Source organism: Capra hircus, chromosome 2 (assembly GCF_001704415.2).
Source record: "Capra hircus breed San Clemente chromosome 2, ASM170441v1, whole genome shotgun sequence".
Lineage (NCBI taxonomy): Eukaryota > Metazoa > Chordata > Mammalia > Artiodactyla > Bovidae > Capra > Capra hircus.
The window spans coordinates 99,306,901-99,326,397 of NC_030809.1; the positions used below are offsets into that span (position 1 = coordinate 99,306,901).

At 36.4% G+C, this 19,497-nt stretch overlaps 1 protein-coding gene and 1 non-coding gene across 16 annotated transcripts in view; both read right to left on the reverse strand.

The window, feature by feature from the left end:
- Positions 1-19,497, reverse strand: part of BAZ2B (bromodomain adjacent to zinc finger domain 2B) — a 329,956-nt gene that overhangs the window by 172,039 nt on the left and 138,420 nt on the right. The gene's annotated exons all lie outside the window — the stretch shown is intronic.
- TRNAC-ACA lies at positions 10,854-10,925 on the reverse strand. Its single transcript has one exon. It is a non-coding gene; the product is annotated as a tRNA-Cys (tRNA).

Here is a 19,497-nt window from a genome sequence, read left to right on the forward strand (position 1 = left end):
GTATTGGGTGTGGTGGGGTGAAAGAAATGGGTAAAGAGGGTCAAAAGATTTTAAAAAATAATAATAAGGGATCAGACATTATAAGAGATCAAGAATATGTACATAACTGTGGGGAGTGAAAATGGAAGAGTGTAAGCCTCAACAAAGGTTTCAGTTCCTGTGGGTATATGAAGTTAAGTTACAGGCCTGGAAGATAGAAAAAAAATGTTTTAACTGTATTTCATTCTTTTACAACAAAGAATACTTTGTTAATACTTTCAATTTAAACTTAGGACTATAAGATTTTATTGTACCTTAACAATTTTTACATTGGCATTCCATGCTTTTCATGTACTTAAAATCTTTGGTTCTTGTACCCAAAATCTCAGTCCTTGACACTTTCAGCATGCAACACAGAATTACTCATTTGACTTATGACATATAAGCAATAGCCTCAGAATAACAGTATCAAAACCACAGTAATTTTGGTCCACTAGGGATGTGCAGTCAAATTATAATATCTAAAATCACCTTAAATAGTTCTTCTGTATGTGGATATATCTTTAACTCGATTTAAAAAAATCAAGTCTTTACATTTCATTCCAATTTTTATGGACATCATTTAACTAGACAAGCAGTTTTGATAAACCAAAGACCAATGTCTCAAAGCAATGTCTAAATCTGCACGGTCCAATATGGTAGTCATTAGCTAACCACTGTGGCTACTATATTACCATAGTCCAATATAGTAGCCATTAGTCAATCACAACAATCATACTTGAATTATCTGGTGCTCCTTCACAGAAATGAAAACTTTAAAAGAACATAGGTATTTAGAATCACTAAAAACTATTCTAAATTGTGGATTAATTCTGACTCAATTTAAGGGATTTTTACAGGTGTAAGATAAATTTTCACAGGCTAAGTCTGTTTCAAGGGAAATGGAAAATTCTTTTTTAAATGTCCCCCCATCTTTTCTGGGTTTTAAATATCTAAGGCAAAATGTAGAAAACAGGGTGTCCTACAATAGTTTGAAAGTCACTAGCTATGTAGACCAGAGCTACAAGCTCTTCTAGCTTGTGTAGTTAAGGAAAAGCCTATTTGAGAAGTCTGGCTTCAAGTTTCTATTGTATCCTATTCAAGGCAAAAGTACCTGTTCCTTCCAGGCTTTATAAATTGTTTTCAAAAAATGACTAAAAATGTATAGAAAAAAATTTATCCCTTCCTTACTCAGAATAACTGGTTGACAGATGAAGATTCAAATATATTGAAAAAGAAATTTATTAATTTGAGCACTGGTAATGGCCAGATCCTTCTGAGTCTTAAAAGCAAAATAATTAGGTACATCTCAAATATATAAAAATTTTAGTGCCTTTGTGATTGAGATGGCTCTTAAAATTGTATATCTAATTATGGAAAAGTTATGACCAACCTAGATAGCATATTCAAAAGCAGAGACATTACTTTGCTCACTAAGGTCCATCTAGTCAAGGCTATGGTTTTTCCAGTGGTCATGTATGGATGTGAGAGTTGGACTGTGAAGAAGGCTGAGTGCTGAAGAATTGATGCTTTTCAACTGTGGTGTTGGAGAAGACTCCTGAAAGTCCCTTGGACTGCAAGGAGATCCAACCAGTCCATTCTGAAGGAGATCAGCCCTGGGAGTTCTTTGGAAGGAATGATGCTAAAGCTGAAACTCCAGTACTCTGGCCACCTCATGCAAAGAGTTGACTCATTGGAAAAGACTCTGATGCTGGGAGGGATTGGGGGCAGGAGGAGAAGGGGACGACAGAGGATGAGATGGCTGGATGGCATCACTGACTCGATGGACTTGAGTCTGGGTGCACTCCGGGAGCTGGTGATGGACAGGGAGGCCTGGCGTGCTGCAATTCATGGGGTTGCAAAGAGTTGGACATGACTGAGCGACTGAACTGAACTGAACTGAATTATGGCACAGAATTGCCTATAAGGTCTTGAACCTGATTACAATACAGTGTATGTGTGTGTGTGTGTATATACACACACACATAAACTGAGGGCTTCCCTGGTGGCTCAGATGGTAAAGAATCTGCCTACAATGCAGGAGATCTGGGTTTGATACCTGGGTCGGAAGGTCCCCTAGAGAAGGAAATAGCAACTCACTCCTGTATTCTTGCCTGAAGAATTCCATGGCCAGAATATCCTGATGGGCTACAGTCCATGGGGTCACAAAGAGTTGGACACAACTGAGCAATTTTCACTCACTCACTCACTCAGCCAACCACACGCAGATAACTAATATTACATTAATTAAAACTAAATAAAATTTAAGTCACACTAGTTATTTCAAATGGTCAGCATATAGTACATTTTCATTATAGAAACTCCTGTTGTACAGCACTTGTCTAAATGATACTCTTCCCTCAAACACTGAAATCTAGGTTAGTAAGGTAGCCTACTTCATACTGAGTAACTACAGATGTTAAAACTTTTAAAGCATGAGTTGGCAGCTTTAGGGCAGATATTACCTCATTAGAGTTTTCTATAGGAAGGTTGGTGGGCAAGGAGTTATCTGGGTCAGCAGTTACCTCCATGAAGAAATTAAAACTATTATTATGCTATCATGGTTTCTTTAGAGAGCATATTACCAAGATATTGGAAATATCATTAAAATCACTGAGATTACTTAAAATGGAGCTGAGCTATTCATAAACTATTCACTTAAAAGCTTGAACTATTCACTTAGAAGGTAAACTCAAATAACTCTCTTGTTACATCTTATTATTACTTCTTAAATGTCTCCATTAAAATATCCCTAACACAATTCACAAGAGTATTGTACTGTCTGCAACATTGTAGGTTCAGTTATTATTAGCAGACGAAGACATACACATATACCTGCTAAAAGTTCCCAATGTGTTTAGTTGGACAGACAGTATTTAACAGAAAAAAAAAAAAGTGGCTTCATAGAATAGGAGTAGATACAGGGTTTCTTTGCATGGGTTTGCCTTTGCCCCTCCACTGACAATGATGACACTGTATAGGTAGGGTCTTTCAAGAGTTGGAAAAGATGCTAAAGACTTGGTGAATCACTACTCTTTATAATAGACCTTATATCAGAATTTCAGAAGAACCCACTACCCCAGTGGGAGAGGAAAAGATAAATAATGCATAGGAAACACTGGCTACCAATCCTAAAATTCAAGTCATCTCTATTAACTGAATTCTTTAGTCCCAGCTGCAGCCATATTTTCAAAACTGTGGGTCATAACCCATCTAGAGGGTCATGAAATCCACACACAGGGTTGTAAAAATGAAATACTCTGGGTCATTGTCAAAGAAGCTTGAAAAACATTGATCTATTTGGCTTTCCAGTTAAGTAGGGCTTTCATAGGCAAGCACAGAAGGATATTATAATCCCTAGTCATACTAGCTGCTATATGGGGATGATTATCACTATATATACACTACAGTGTATGCTTGTGTGTGTACTACTACACTAGCAGAATCCCTGCTTTTGGTAAACAGCCCATTAAAGTAAGAATAGTTATACGAAATTCTTAGAATTCCTTTAGGACCTAGGAATGTATATTCTTACTTTACCAGTCGATGACAAAGAAATATGGGACATTGTATTACCAGGCCCTTGGGATGTCACCTAAATACCAGTCTTCTACTCTGCATACTCAGCTAATTAAAAATAGATCAAAGTTCTTTACCCAGATGCTATGTGACATGACATCAATTATATAAAGTTTAACCGTTTATGAAAACATCCTATGTTCAACCTTTACAGACAGTACGTATTAAACCACGAAGGACGCTAGGTGTTTGGTATGTAACAAAGCAGTTAATTAGGTTAAGTAGTCTATCTCAAGGTTTTATAGTCTAATAGGTTGAAGCAAAGGCAGAAATCTAATCAAAGCTAAGTTAAACAGATTCTTACTTACAAGAAATTGAGCTATGTGACGGTCACAGTGATACCAAGTATTGAAAGATGGTATAAACTCAGGAAATGAAGTGGTCTTTTGAGGGGCCACATATTAGATGAGTGAACAGTCATATAGGAAAATAAGTTAGATATGCAGCGGAAAGATACCACATGTATTCTTTCTTTTGTTAATGATTAGGTAAAGCTATATTAAAAGCTACACATTTTCTCATATTCACAGAAATATAAAAACATTTAGTATGAAAAAGTAAAATGCTTCTGAAAATAAACTACCAGCCTAGAGTCCAATTCTAAGTACAGATTTATAACTGTTTTATTATATACAGGATGTTTCATGTGCTCAGTCATGTCCGACTCCTTGTGACCCCATGAACTGTAGCCTACTGTGCTCTTCTGTTCATGGGATTTCCCAGGCAAGAATACAGGAGAGGGTTGCCATTTCCTTCTCCAGTGGATCGTCCCAACCCAGGGATAGAACCCATATCTCCTATGTCTCCTGCATTGCAGGAGGATTATTTACCTGCTGAGCCATCAGGGAAGCCCATATATTTATATATGTTTAATTATTCTCCAGGGATTATATTTATGTTTCATCTATACTTATAAATTTTAATATCTACAGAGACTCATATTGCAGTAAAGTAGGGGAAAGAGATGAGTATCCAAAACTACATATAAATTGTAATCAAAGAAGAAATACATTAAAAATTAATACTACTGAAGTTAAAGACAATGAGAAATTTGAGAATCCTAGTAAAATTTCAAGGAAAAATTATTTTATATGAAGGATTCATCATTTGGTGCCTCTTATAAACTCGTCTACTGCTAATTCATTTAACAACTACTATTGATCATCTACTTCAAAATTGTATAATGGTGTAGTTGCTGCTGCTGCTGCTGCTAAGTCGCTTCAGTCGTGTCTGACTCTGTGCGACCCATAGACGGCAGCCCACCAGGCTCCCCCATCCCTGGGATTCTCCAGGCAAGAACACTGGAGTGGGTTGCCATTTCCTTCTCCAATGCGTGAAAGTGAAGTCACTCAGTTGTGTCCGACTCCTAGTGACCCCATGGACTGCAGCCTACCAGGCTCCTCTGTCATGGGATTTTCCAGGCAAGAGTACTGGAGTGGGTTGCCAGTGCCTTCTCCGAATGGTGTAGTTGCTAGAGTATAAAAGTGAGTAAGTCATAATCTTTCCCTTGTAAGAGTTCACCATCTAATAATTTTCATTTTAAGATTTTCATTTCACACTATTCTCACCATAATTTAATCCAAATCTAAATGACTGCAAATTTTACTCTAGTAAATAAGAATATAAGTGCTCCCAATCCTGAACCGGATTCATGTTGATGCATGGCAAAACCAATACAATATTGTAAAGTAATTAGCCTCCAATTAAAATAAATAAATTTAAATTAAAAAATTTAAAGAAAGAATATAAGTGCTAACTTTACTAACTTCAGAAAATATTTTAAAAATACGGAGGAAAAAATTTTAAATCTACATTCTCACATACCACATAAAATGTCTAAGTCTTCAACCTGTGTTAAGACAATAGAACATGCATTGTTTTCTGTTAACCTCAAGATAGCGGAAGACTTTTGTCCAATTCCTCCTCATCTTTATGATCAGATTAATGAAGACGTAGTGGGAAAGAAGAGCTAGGGTTATGAGAGTGGTGGGCAGGGAGAGACTGGGGAAGCTTAAGATTTGGGAGAGATATAACATCACTGATAGACTAAATAATCAGGAAGAAAAAAAGATCTTTGCCTTTAAGTAATTTTTATATGATGACAGTTTTCCACTCTTCATCCCCACCCAGGAAGTAGGAGGTCCATCCCCCACTCAGATTTCCCTGTGTTTCCCTCATGCTTCCTCTACACAGACCATCTAATTACCAGACAGGATTTCTTGCTATTGAGGTCATCCTGATGCTCAATAGTCTGTGACCCCACGCCTGTGGTCAAGGCTGTTTGAACCAGACATGAACCAAGGAGATAAGGGCTGACTGGAAATCCATGCGTTAGATGCCTCTGAAAGATGCCATGATCTAATCAGACTCTCCCTGACATATGTATTAACTAAAAGAAGGAAGGGAACTTGTTGTTGAGTGGTAGGTCATAAAGGATGTGGCCCTAAAGATATACAAGCTAAAGAAACATGGGTTGGAAACAATGTTGAAAGAACAGATGTACAGATTGCTGAGTGGTCCTGAGAGAGGGGAGATAAGAGTATGGCCAATCTCAGGTCCTTTTCCTTAGACTGTCTTCTTGATTGTGCTATATTCCCTGAGATTTCCCTGTAGCCTTCCAAATAGGTATCCTTTTAATTGCGTTTGTGTGGGTTACTGTTACTTGCAACTGAGATGGGCAGAAAACTTTGTAACAAGTGTTGTGTTGTCTTCTTTGCTCATCTTTACTTATATTATTTACATATTGTTTCCTCTTCCAACAATCTAAATACTGCTGCTACTAAGTCGCTTCAGTCGTGTGCGACTCTGTGAGACCCCATAGACGGCAGCCCACCAGGCTCTGCCGTCCCTGGGATTCTCCAGGCAAGAACACTGGAGTGGGTTACAGACCCAAGAATCACTTTTTTTTTTTTTTTTAAGTTCAAATATTTTTAATAGTCCTTTTTACTTTTTGACTGTATTCCACAAACGATGGCAGGCTAGTTATTATGTACAGGAGTCATGGAATCATTTCTTCCCCATGGCTATGTAAGTTCTTAGCTAATGAAGTTTGATCCAGCTGTTTGTTGGGATTCCAGCTGCTGACAGTTTAAAGCTCTTAGTGGTTGTGGCTTTGGGCCCACAACAGAGAAGTGTCTACTATACTTTGAGATTACAGAAAAGACTCAACTCCATCTCCAGAATTCTACAAAACAATCCTATTTCACAATCATGTAATCAACGATTACATCTCTAATGAATGAAGACATGCTGTTCAGATGCATGCTTTCTGGCTGAATAAGCTGATTCTTCATGTACTGTTTAATTTCTAGTAACATTGAAACTAATGTATTTTCATGTATTCAGTAATTACTAAAATTTGATAAATACTATCCTGATCATTCAAGCTTTTAAAATTTGGCTCTTTTTTAAGCTATGAAATTATGAATTAGGTCATATATGATATTCCCAGATCAACTTAATGTTATGTATTATCACAACAAGACGAACAGGTCAGGTCTAAAGAAATCTCTTGACTAGCATTATCTTCACCCTAATACAAAACTTTTACTTACTTAACAGGTTATCAGAGATACTGAAAAGTGAAAGTGAAGTTGCTCAGTCACGTCCGACTCTTTGCGACCCCGTGGACTGTAGCCCACCAGGCTCCTCCGTCCATGGGATTCTCCGGGCAAGAATACTGGAGTGGGTTGCCATTTCCTTCTCCAGGCCAAGAATCACTTTATCTATAAAGTTGTATAAAGCTATATCTGACTAATCCTAGGCTACAACTTCCCATCTTTGAACTACAGAGCACTTTAGCTTCTACCCAGGAAGCTGTTAATTACACAGTCTTTTTACTACTCTCTATTTGCTTTATGAATTCACTATATTAATCAACACATAGCCAGTACATCTGTTGAGTCTTAGTTTCTGAATCAGTAAAATGGATTAATTACACTTACTTCAAAGAGCTATTGTAAAGAGAATGCTTAGCACACTTCCTGCCAGGTATTTTGTTCTTAAGTGTTTAGCTAAAATTCAGAGGCAAATATCTTTATTTTCTTCAGACTAAATATATAAGAGTGAGAGAACAGCTCATTAAAAGTCAATATTCTTTCATAAATTCAATGTGAGTAAAAATAAGTTTAAAATGTCAAGAGCATTTTCATTTTCAAGCAGATTTCTTTCACAAGTAAACCTGAATAGATGGCAAAGAAGTATATTAGAGTATCCCCTGTCAATCTGCCTCTCAAAAGAATGTTCTCATTGCTGTAGTTTTAAATAATACTAAAAAGTTTTTTAGAAAACAGTGACATTTTCAGGTTAGTTTTTAGATAAGCAAAATAGTAAACTGCTTTCTCCTGAGAAGATAAGGCATAACTTTTAAATTTTCATTATTTAAAAGATTAATTTTCTTAGACTATAACTCTTTTAATTAGGTAAAGATTAAGTTTTCTCCTTTATGACTGATGATCTGTAAAAGTTCACAAATCATTACAATAATTCCCTACACCATCTCTTAGCTACAAAACTTAGTCAAATTAGGCACGAACATCCTTCCAAATATAATTCTTCTATTTTCCTCTTAATTTTTTATTATTCTGAACTGTATACAATTTGTCCATTTCTTAATATACTGACAGGCCAATATATTAACATAATAATACTCTTAATTTTTCATCTGGAAGATTCAAGACCCTTTATAATATTGCTCAGAGAGAATTTAACTACTTATTCATAATACAAGGCTCTGAGCCCATCCTGGGCTTCCCAGATGGCTCAGTGGTAAAGAATCCACCTGCCAACCAGGAGATGTGGGGTGGATCCTTGGGTTGGGAAGATCCTCTGGAGAAAGAAATGGCAACTTACTGCAGTATTCCTGCCTGGTAAGTCCTATAGACAGAGAGGCATGGCAGGTTACAGTCCATGAGGTCGCAAAAGAATCAGATACAACTTGGCAACTAAACAACACCAAATATATATCCCAAACATGACCAGTAAAAAAAAAATATGAAAATATCATTTAACTGTTAAATATAATGATAAAATAAATACAATATAAGCCAATTTCTTGAGTGTTTCTACAAAGTAAAACAAATTACCAACTCAATAAGATCATTCTAAAAATGAACATTAAAGTCATAAAAAAATTTTTATGTATCTCCTTTATAAATAGCTTGGGCTTCCCCCATGGCTCAGTGGGTAAAGAATCTGACTACAATGCAGGAGACAGAGGAGATACAGATTCAATTCCTGGGTCAGAAAGATCCCCTGGAGAGGGCAATGCAACCCATTACAGTATTCTTACTTAGAGAATTCCATGGACAGGGTAGCTTGGTGGGCTACCATCCATCAGGTTGAAAACAGTTGGACATGACTGAGTGACTAACACACACACACACGCACACACACATGCACACACACATACACATGCACGCACACACACATACACATGCACGCACACACACAAACAACTCACTGATTACTAAAATAACTGTAGTACAACGATAGAACCATATATACCTATTTAAACTACAAAACTGTCTGCACTTTAAATGCTCATCTGAGTATTCCACTTCAAATGTTCAAAAGTTTAGAATATTTAGGAGTTACCAGATGACCCAGAAATTTTTTTCCTAATTTTACACACCAGAGAAATTAAAATATTATGTCCACACAAAACCTTGTACAATAAACTGGTAAATAAAATGTGGTATATGTATGCAACGAAACATTCAGTTCAGTTGCTCAGTCATGTCCGACTCTTTGCAACCCCATGGACTGCAGCACACCAGGCTCCCCTGTTCATCACCAACACCTGGAGGTTGCTCAAATTCATGTCCACTGAGTTGATGACGCCATCCAACCATCTCATCCTCTGTAGTCCCCTTCTTCTCCTGCTCTCAATTTTTCCCAGCATCAGGGTCTTTCTAAGGAGTTTCAGCTTCAGCATCAGTACTTCCAATGAATATTCAGGACAGATTTCCTTTAGGATGAACTGACTGGATCTCCTTACAGTCCAAGGGACTCTCAAGAGTCTTCTCCAACACCACAGGTCAAAAGCATCAATTCTTCAGTGCTCAGTCTTCTTTATGGTTCAACTCTCACATTCATATATGACTAATGGAAAAACCATAGCTCTGAATAGATAGACCTTTGTTGGCAAAGTAATGTCTCTGCTTTTTAATATGTTGTCTAGGTTGGTCATAGTTTTTCTTCCAAGGAGCCAGTGTCTTTTAATTTTATGGCTGTAGTCACCATCTGCAGTGATTTTGGAATTCAAGAAGATAAAGTCTATCACTGTTTGCATTTTTTCCCCATCTATTTGCCATGAAGTGATGGGACCGGAGAATGAAGTATTGATATGTGCTACAACATGGAAGAAGCTTGAAGATGTTATACTAAGTGAAAGAAACCAGTCATAAAGGACCACATACTGTGTGATTCCACTTATATGAAATGCCCTGGAAAGGTAAATCCATAAAGACAGAAAGTAGATTCATAGTTGCCTTGGGTTGGGAATGCTGAGGAACAATGGGAGGTGACTGTTAATGGGTACTGGGTTTCTTTTGGGGGACAATGAAAATGTTTTAGTTGACTCTGATAATGGTGGCACAACCCTGTGAATACACTTAAAACAGAATTACATATTTTAAATGGGTGAATTGTCTGATATATGAACTATATATCCACAAAGATGATATATTAAAAAAGCATTTGGATATCATGTTCATAGAATGCTTTTATGACTTAATATATTCGTTATTGAAATTTTAAAATCAGCGTTCTCATTGTAGTCTCTGTATTCAAGACTAAATATAGAAATGTCCCTAGTATGACCTTTCATGTTTTACAATCAAACTCAGGTATGCAACCATTTAGTTAACTTTGCATCTCTCCCTCTCTCCCCTCTATCTCACTTCTTCTCCTCACTGTCCCCTCTCTCTCCCCTTCTATAGATGTACAGATGTAGATACAGAAGGATTTTTTTAACTAAAATTCCTAAAGTTACATTCATTCAGTTGGGGAACCAATAGGTTTATCCAACATATAAATTCATAAGTTACCAGACTTGCTCCACAACTTAATTCCAATAGTCATGAGACTAGCTAGATCTTTATAATGAAAAGCAAGTTATAGAATGAAAGTGAAGTTGCTCAGTCTTGTCTGACTCTTTGCAGCCCCATGGACTGTAGCTGACCATGCTCCTACGTCCATGGGATTTTCTAGGCAAGAGTACTGGAGTGGGTTGCCATTTCCTTCTTCAGGGGATCTTCCCAACCCAGGGATTGAACCTGGGTCTTCCGCATTGTAGGCAGACGCTTTACCATCTGAGCCACCAGGGAATTCCCAGATTTTTATAATGGAGGGATTTTATAGAGATAACTAACCCTGAGATTCTAAACCACAAATTATATTTATTATTTTCTGCTTATTAATTCCTAAATATTTTCTCTTTATTTCCACCATCATCTTAGTATAATAATACTAAATCAGTTCTTATTGGAAATACTGCAAGAGCCTTCTATGAGCTTCCTCTGCTTCTCCAATTCTATTTATTTTAATGGTAATCTTTTAATATAAAAATCTGATCCTGCCATACTCCCACTTAAAAATCTTTCATTATCTCCATATGAAATATATGATAAAATCCCATGTCCTCTGTTTGGATAAAAAAGCTTTTCTTAATGAGGCCTGGGACTTTATTTTTAATCTTACTCTCTTCTCATACACCAAGTATTAATTACTAAACTTCTCACCATTTCCCCAATACTCTATGGTTTCCCAAGCATCCGTGGCACATGGTATTTGGTTCTTGGTGTTCACTTCCCTCAAATGTTCTTCCTTTATTCCCTGTTAAACTCCTATACATATTCTAGGTCTCACCTCATATATTACCTACTATGGGGAACCATTCTAATTCAGTGAGTAATTCTTAGGTACTTTTTTCTAGTTGCTCTCATACAGTCTCTAATTAAAGCACTGTACTATAAAGCAATTTTCTGTTTTGATATACCACTTCTCACCACACTGAAATCGTTGAGAAGCAGGGACTACTGCTTATCATCTTTACAGCCTTAAAACCTGGAATGTACGACTTTACCAAAATGCTTTGAATGAAAGTGTATAATAATCATTAAAACATACATAGAACTTGATAACTGACCCAAAAAAGTATGCACATATATTTTCATTTTTACCCTAAGGACAAATCTTGAAGTAGGGAGATCCAGCATTATTATTTCAGTTTTACAGATGAGGAATTCTGCATTAATATCTATCACCAATTAGCAATCAGTTTAAAATAATGAGAAACTGAAGATTCAAAAAGTCTCTCCTTACTACTTATAAATTTTTTATGTAGGAATAACTTTTGTTAATCGGAGAAGGCAATGGCACCCCACTCCAGTACTCTTGCCTGGAAAATCCCATGGCTGGGGGAGCCTGATGGGCTACAGTCCACGGGGTTGCTAAGAGTCGGACACAACTGAGTGACTTCACTTTCACGCATTGGAGAAGGAAATGGCAACCCACTCCAGTGTTCTTGCCTGGAGAATCCCAGCAACGGGGAGCCTGGTGGGCTGCCCGTCTATGGGGTCACACAGAGTTGGACACGACTGAAGCGACTTAGCAGCAGCAGTAACTTTTCTTAATAAGTACCTAAATTGTTTATTTCAGTTTCTAAAGAAGAAAAAGGTTGACCAATAAGGGCTACATTTCCTTTAATCTACCACTCCAAAGTCAACAACAATTATTAAGGACCCATAAGAGGGACAGACATGTAATTATGTTAGTCATGATCCGGATTTTGAACCCACTTGATTTTACTCTAAGTGCTGTCACTAACAATCAACTTTTCAATTGTCCTCATTTCTCTGATTTGATGGTTATATCTTCTAATAGTCCTCCTTAAAATTTCAATTTCACATAGTTTTTGATCCCTTTAAATTCTTTACTTTCTTAGTAGCTCAATAATGTCACACTAAGAAAAATTTAAAATACTTTATCTAATGAATTTTCAGTATGTTATTCAAAGTTTTAAGTCTACTACAATTCTGTACCAACAGACTATTATTGTATTTTGAGTTTTAACTAAGTGGAAAATTATTTCCTAAAGGTTTCTCCCTAAGTGTAGCTTTGGTTGATAATTTAGAGATTCTACAACCTTGTTCTTGCTTCCTACTTAGGTGTGTAAAGACTCACTAAGCTCAAATCAATATTAAGGAATTTGCCTCAGAGGTTTGAACAAAGGAAATAAAATTATTCCATGAGCTATCTTGTGTCAATATTCTTAAAATTATTTCAAACTCCCTATGCATCAAATATTTACATGTATACCCTCTGATGAGAAACTACCTTTCTTATAACCTAAACAATATTCTTATCAGGATGACCAATTACATCTGGTATTACTATTTCCATGTTGAGTCCACAACTGTAGTGCACAATTGTATGTCCCCTTGTGGCTGTTACATATCATTCCTAGGGAAATTTGTAATTAGGTCAAAAAGCTTCCCTATCTCAGCACTGCTTCCCATTTCCTGGGTCATATGATCTCATCAAGTCTGTGACATAATCTTTTGGCTTAGTGGCCTCTCATTGAACTATGAAAAGATACGTAAATGTTACCTTAGTAACTCTAACTGAATTTCATAAACTATACTTTTAAGAGTCATTTTTCTAAAATGTCAACTGAAATAAATCTAGTCTTTTGTCTAAGACATAAAATATGAAACGATAGCCTATATGAGGTAAGCAAATAAAAATGACTAAATACCATCGGTCAGTCAGTTCAGTCACTCTGCTGTGTCCAACTCTTTGCAGTCCCATGAACTGCACGACACCAGGCAACCCTGTCCATCACCAACTCCCTGAGCTTACTCAAACTCATGATCACTGAGTTGGCGATGTCATCCAACCATCTCATCCTCTGCAGTTCCCTTCTCCTCTTGCCTTCAATCTTTTCCACCGAGTCAGTTCTTTGCATCAGGTGGCCAAAGTATTGGAGTTTCAGCTTTAGCATCAATCCTTCCAATAAATATTCAGAACTGATTTCCTTCAGGATTGACTGGTTTGATTTCCTTGCAGACCAAGGGACTCAAGAGTCTTCTCCAATGCTACAGCTCAAAAGCATCAATTCTTCAGCACTCAGATTTCTTCATAGTCCAATTCTCATATCCATACATAACTACTGGAAAAACCATAGCTTTGACTAGATGGACCTTTGTCGGCAAAGTAATGTCTCTGCTCTTTAACATGCTATCTAGGTTGGTATTAGCTTTACTTCCAAGGAGCAAGCGTCTTTAAACTTCCTGGCTGCAGTCACCATCTGAAGTGATTCTGGAGCCCCCAAAAATAAAGTCTCTCACAGTTTCCCCATCTATTTGCCATGAAGGGATGGGGACTGGATGCCATGACTGTAGTTTTCTCAATGTTGAATTTTAAGCCATTCACTCTCCTCTTTCACTTTCATCAAGAGACTCTTTATTTCTTCTTTGCTTTCTGCCATAAGGGTGGTGTCATATGTGTATCTGAGGTTATTGATATTTTTCCTGGCAATCTTGATTCCAGCTTGTGCTTCATCCAGCCCACCATTTCACATGATGTACTGTGCATATAAGTTAAATAAGCAGGATGACAATATACAGCCTTGACGTACACCTTTCCTGATTTGGAACCAGTCTGTTGTTCCATGTCCAGTTCTAACTGTTGCTTCTTGATCTGCATCTCAGGAGGCAGGTCATGTGGTCTGGTATTCCCATATCTTTCAGAATTTTCCACATTTTGTTGTGATCGACACAAAGGCTTTGCACAGTCAATGAAGCAGTCTCTTGCTTTTTTGATGATCCAGCAGATGTTAGCAATTTGATATCTAGTTCCTCTGCCTTTTCTAAATCCAGCTTGAACATGTGGAAGTTCACAGTTTACATAGTGTTGAGGCCTGGCTTCGAGAATTTTGAGCACTACTCTGCTAGCATGTGAGATGAGTGGAATTGTTTGGTAGTCTGAACATTCTTTGGCATTGCCTTTCTTTGGGACTGAAATGAAAACTGAACTTATTCAGTCCTGTGATCACTGCTGAGTTTTCTAAATTTGCTGGCACATCGAGTGCAGCACTTTCAAAGCATCATCTTTTAGGATTTAACATAGCTCAACTGGAATTCCATCACCTCCACTAGCTTTATTTGTAGTGATACTTTCTAAAGCCCACTTGACTTCACATTCTAGGATGTCTGGCTCAAGGTGAGTGATCACACCATCATGGTTATCTAGGTAATGAAAATCTTTTTTGTATAGTTCTTCTGTGTATTCTTGCCACCTCTTCTTAATATCTTCTGCTTCTGTTAGGTCCATATCATTGCTATCCTTTATTGTGCCCATCTTTACATGAAATGTTCCCTTGGTAGCTCTAATTTTCTTGAAGAGATCTCTAGTCTTTCCCATTCTATTGTTTTCCTCTATTTCTTTGCATTGATCACCGAGGAAGGCTTTCTTATCTCTCCTTGCTATTCTTTAGAACTCTGCATTCAAATGAGTATATTTTTCCTATTTCCTTTGCCTTGCACGTCTCGTCTTTTCTCAGCTATGTGTAAGGCCTCGTTGGACAATCATTTTTCCTTTTTGCATTTCTTTTTCTTGGGGATGGTTTTGATCCCTGTCTCCTGTACAATGTCACAAACCTCCGTCCATAGTTCATCAGGCACTCTATCAGACTGAATCTGATAGATTAATCCACTGAATCTATTTGTCACTTTCACTGTATATTCGTAAGGGATTTGATTTAGATCATACCTGAATGGTCTAGTAGTTCTCCCTACTTTCTTCAATTTAATTCTGCATTTGGCAATAAGGAGTCCATGATCTGAGCCACAGTTAGCTCCCAGTCTTGTTTTTGCTGACTGTACAGAGCTTCTCCATCTTTGGCTGCAAAGAGTGTAATCAATCTGATTTCAGTATTGACCATCTGGTGATGTCCATGTGTAGAGTCTTCTCTTGTATAGTTGGAAGAGGGTGTTTGCTATGAGTGTGTTCTCTTGGCAAAACTCTAAGTAGCATACATTTGGAATACCTTCCAGTTAGATATAATTAAGGGTGATTTTACTTTATAATGCAAAAAAAAGCAACTAAAAAATAAGTATCTTAAAATTGGGCAGAAATAAATTAAATTGCACTAATTACTCATAGGAATAGCTGTACCTATCTACTTAGAGCAGATGTCTTGGGACTGAGAAATAGAAATATGGTGACCATGTTTTTAAAATATTATAACAATGCTGGGATAACATACAACTGGAAGGTTTAATTCTCTTATTAAATTCACTTTACGGGTTAGCTCTTTATATAAAACATACACATTTTCTCATGCATAACACATGGCTTTCTTTTTGTCCTTCCTTTTAAAATAAGTATATGGTATTTGCTGAAAACAATATTCATTCAGCCTAACTTTTTACATAGTGCATATCTACAGTATAATAAAAGGAAAACTAATGCTTGATAAGGCAATTGCTATGGAAAACAGTTTCCCAATTGTTCAAAAAGCTAAACATAAAATTTCCCACATGAACCAGCAATTCTTCTCCAAGGCACATATATACCAAAAAAGAAAAAATTCAAAGAAGAGACTTAAAAATCAAAAGATGAATGTACAACATATATATAATATGTATATTATATATATATAATATTAAATAGTTATTTACATAAATAATGAGACTGATATTAAAGAGCAATGGAGTCCTGACACATGCTATAACATGTACGGACCTTGAAAACATTATAGTGAGTGAAAAAACTATGACACAACAGGAAAAATATGTGATTTCACCTATATGAAATACCTATAATAGGCAAATCATCAAGAGAGAAAGTAGATTCAACTTTACCAGAGGGAGTGAGTAGGGGGAAGTGGAGAGTTAGTGTTCAACAGTTATATAGTTTCTGTTTAGAGCTATGAAAAAGATAGACAGTGGTGATGTCTACATAACATTTTGAATGTAATTAATGACAAAAAATTATAGACATAAAAGGGATTAAAACTGCAACTTTATGGTATATTTTTTTTACCACCACTTAAAAAAGTAATAATGTAATTTACTCAAAACTATTGGATTGGACATATTACATGGGTGAACTGCACAGTGTATAAACTATATCACAATAAAAATGTTTTCACACTTAATGTTTGACGTCCTTCTTCAATGTCTGAAGAGGGCCCTTTTCCTTAAAGGCGCCTTCTCTGGTCATTCTATAATCTTCTCTACTTACCAACTCATAGTATATTTTATTTGTTTATATCATTCATTTAGCAATTAATTTCATCCTGCTTTTTAAAACAATCTCTGGTGTTTTAAAATTACTATTACACATTTAATATTTGATTATGCTTTGTTTACAAAACAAGAGTAGTTGCTCAGATTATCACGACTCATATTTAATGCCTGTACTTTATTTTCCCCAATGAGATTAGGAGTAGCTGAAATTGTCAAATCAGAACCCAAAATCCCCCTGTTATCTTCAAATCATCAAAAAATATCTGAGTTTTACACTTGCACATATACATTATGCAAGAATTTCAGTAACAATTGTTAAGAGGAAAGCATTCCAGGGAAAATATAATCCAAATATTCATTCTCTGAGCGTTACAATTAATCAAGGATGTAATAGTCTTAGTATTATAACTACTAAAAATAGGAAGCAGGACACTTTTAATTTATTTATTTTAATTGGAGGCTAATTACTTTAATATTGTGGTGGGTTTTGACATACATTCACCTGAATCAGCCATGGGTATACATGTGTTCCCCATCCTGAACTCCCCTCCCACCTCCCTCCCCATCCCATCCCTCAGGGTCATCCCAGTGCACCAGCCCTGAGTATCCTGCCTCATGCATCGAACCTGGACTGGGGATCTATTTCACATATGATAATATACGTGTTTCAATGCTATTCTCTCAAATCATCCCGCCCTTGCCTTCTCCCACAGAGTCCAAAAGTCTGTTCTTTACATCTGTGTCTCTTTTGCTGTCTTGCATTTAGGGTTATCATTACTGTCTTTCTAAATTCCATATATATGTGTTAATACACTGTATCAGTGTTTTTCTTTCTGACTCACTTTGCTCTGTATAATAGGCTCCAGTTTCATCCACCTCATTAGAACTGATTCAAATGCATTGTTTTTAATAGCTGAGTAATATTCTTTTCTGTATATGTACCACAGCTTTCTTATCCATTCATCTGCTGATGGACATCGAGGTTGCTTCCATGTCCTGGCTATTGTAAACAGTGCTGCGATGAACACTGGGGTACACGTGTCTCTTTCAATTCTAGTTTCCTTGGTGTGTATGCCCAGTAGTGGGATTGCTGGGTCATATGGCAGTTCTATTTCCAGTTTTTTTAAGGAATCTCCATGCAGGTCTCCATAGTGGCTGTACTAGTTTGCATTCCCACCAACAGTGTAAGAGGGTTGCTTTTTCTCTGCACCCTCTCCAGCATTTATTGTTTGCTGACTTTTTGATAGCCATTCTGACTGGCGTGTGATGGTACCTCATTGTGGTTTTGATTTGCATTTCTCTGATAATGAGTGATGCTGAGCATATTTTCATGTTTGTTAGCTACCTGTATGTCTTTTGAGAAGTGTCTGTTTAGTTCTTTGGCCCATTTTTTGATTGGGTCATTTATTTTTCTGGAATTGAGCTGCAGGAGCTGTTTGTTTATTTTTGAGATTAATTCTTTGTCAGTTGCTTCATTTGCTATTATTTTCTCCCATTCTGAAGGCTGTCTTTTCACCTTGCTTATAGTTTCCTTCATTGTGCAAAAGCTTTTAAGTTTAATTAGGCCCCATTTGTTTATTTTGCTTTTATTTCCATTACTCTGGGAGGTGGGTAATAGAGGATTAGCAGGATACTTTTAACAGAATATTCTATTTCTATTTGACCAATCATTTTTCTTTTTCCCCAAATAAATTAAAGAAACTATCCAAAACAAAAAATAAGATTAAAAAGATGAGGAATATACATCTAACATCTATACAAATACATTTATGTCTAAGTAGAAATGTACAGGATATATACATTTAATCCTGAACAGAAGTAAATAAAATATGAAATTATACAGATAACTTAGTAATAACAAAAAAGGTGTTTGGGGGCCAACCAAAATTTTGTTTACCTAAAAGATCTCATTTAATGAATACAGTGATCTTCAGTTCAGTTCAGTCGCTCAGTCGTGTCCGACTCTTTGCGACCCCATGAACCGCAGCACACCAGGCCTCCCTGTCCATCACCAACTCCCGGAGTCCACCCAAACCAATGTCCATTGAGTCAGTGATGCCAGAATTTGAGGTATAATGATGAAAGAGAAGGAAGACTTTAGAGAAAGGAATAGGAAGAATGAATATATATGGTACTCCTTTGGAAAGCAGCATAAAACCTGGAGAAATACATAGCACACTTAGAATAAAATTACATATTTACAGAACATAAATACAAAGGCTAGGTGAATTTTCTACCTATGTCCTTAGTATATGTTTAAAGTGACCTTTGAGACTTACAGGCTATTTTAATCCACAGAAGGGTTTTCTTTTCTTAATTGGTATTTTAAAAAAATATGTACGTGTTTGCTAAAATGTTTCTTTCCTGTGGAATATCTGAATGATTTGCTCTTAAGTATGTCTTTAAAAATGTATTGTAAATGTAAACAGTGTTAGCTCACATAAAATTTAAGAAATAGCCTATATTTTGATCTAAAGGCAAAAAGTTTACATTTTTAAATTGTGGTATCATTACCTTAAGTGAATCTGTTTCAATGAACAATTATGTTTCTATTCACTATCAAAGTAGAACAACTGACGTTCACTTTACAGTGAAAATACTCATTGGCATGTCAGAGAATATTGCTTTTCCAGTCAGAAATAAC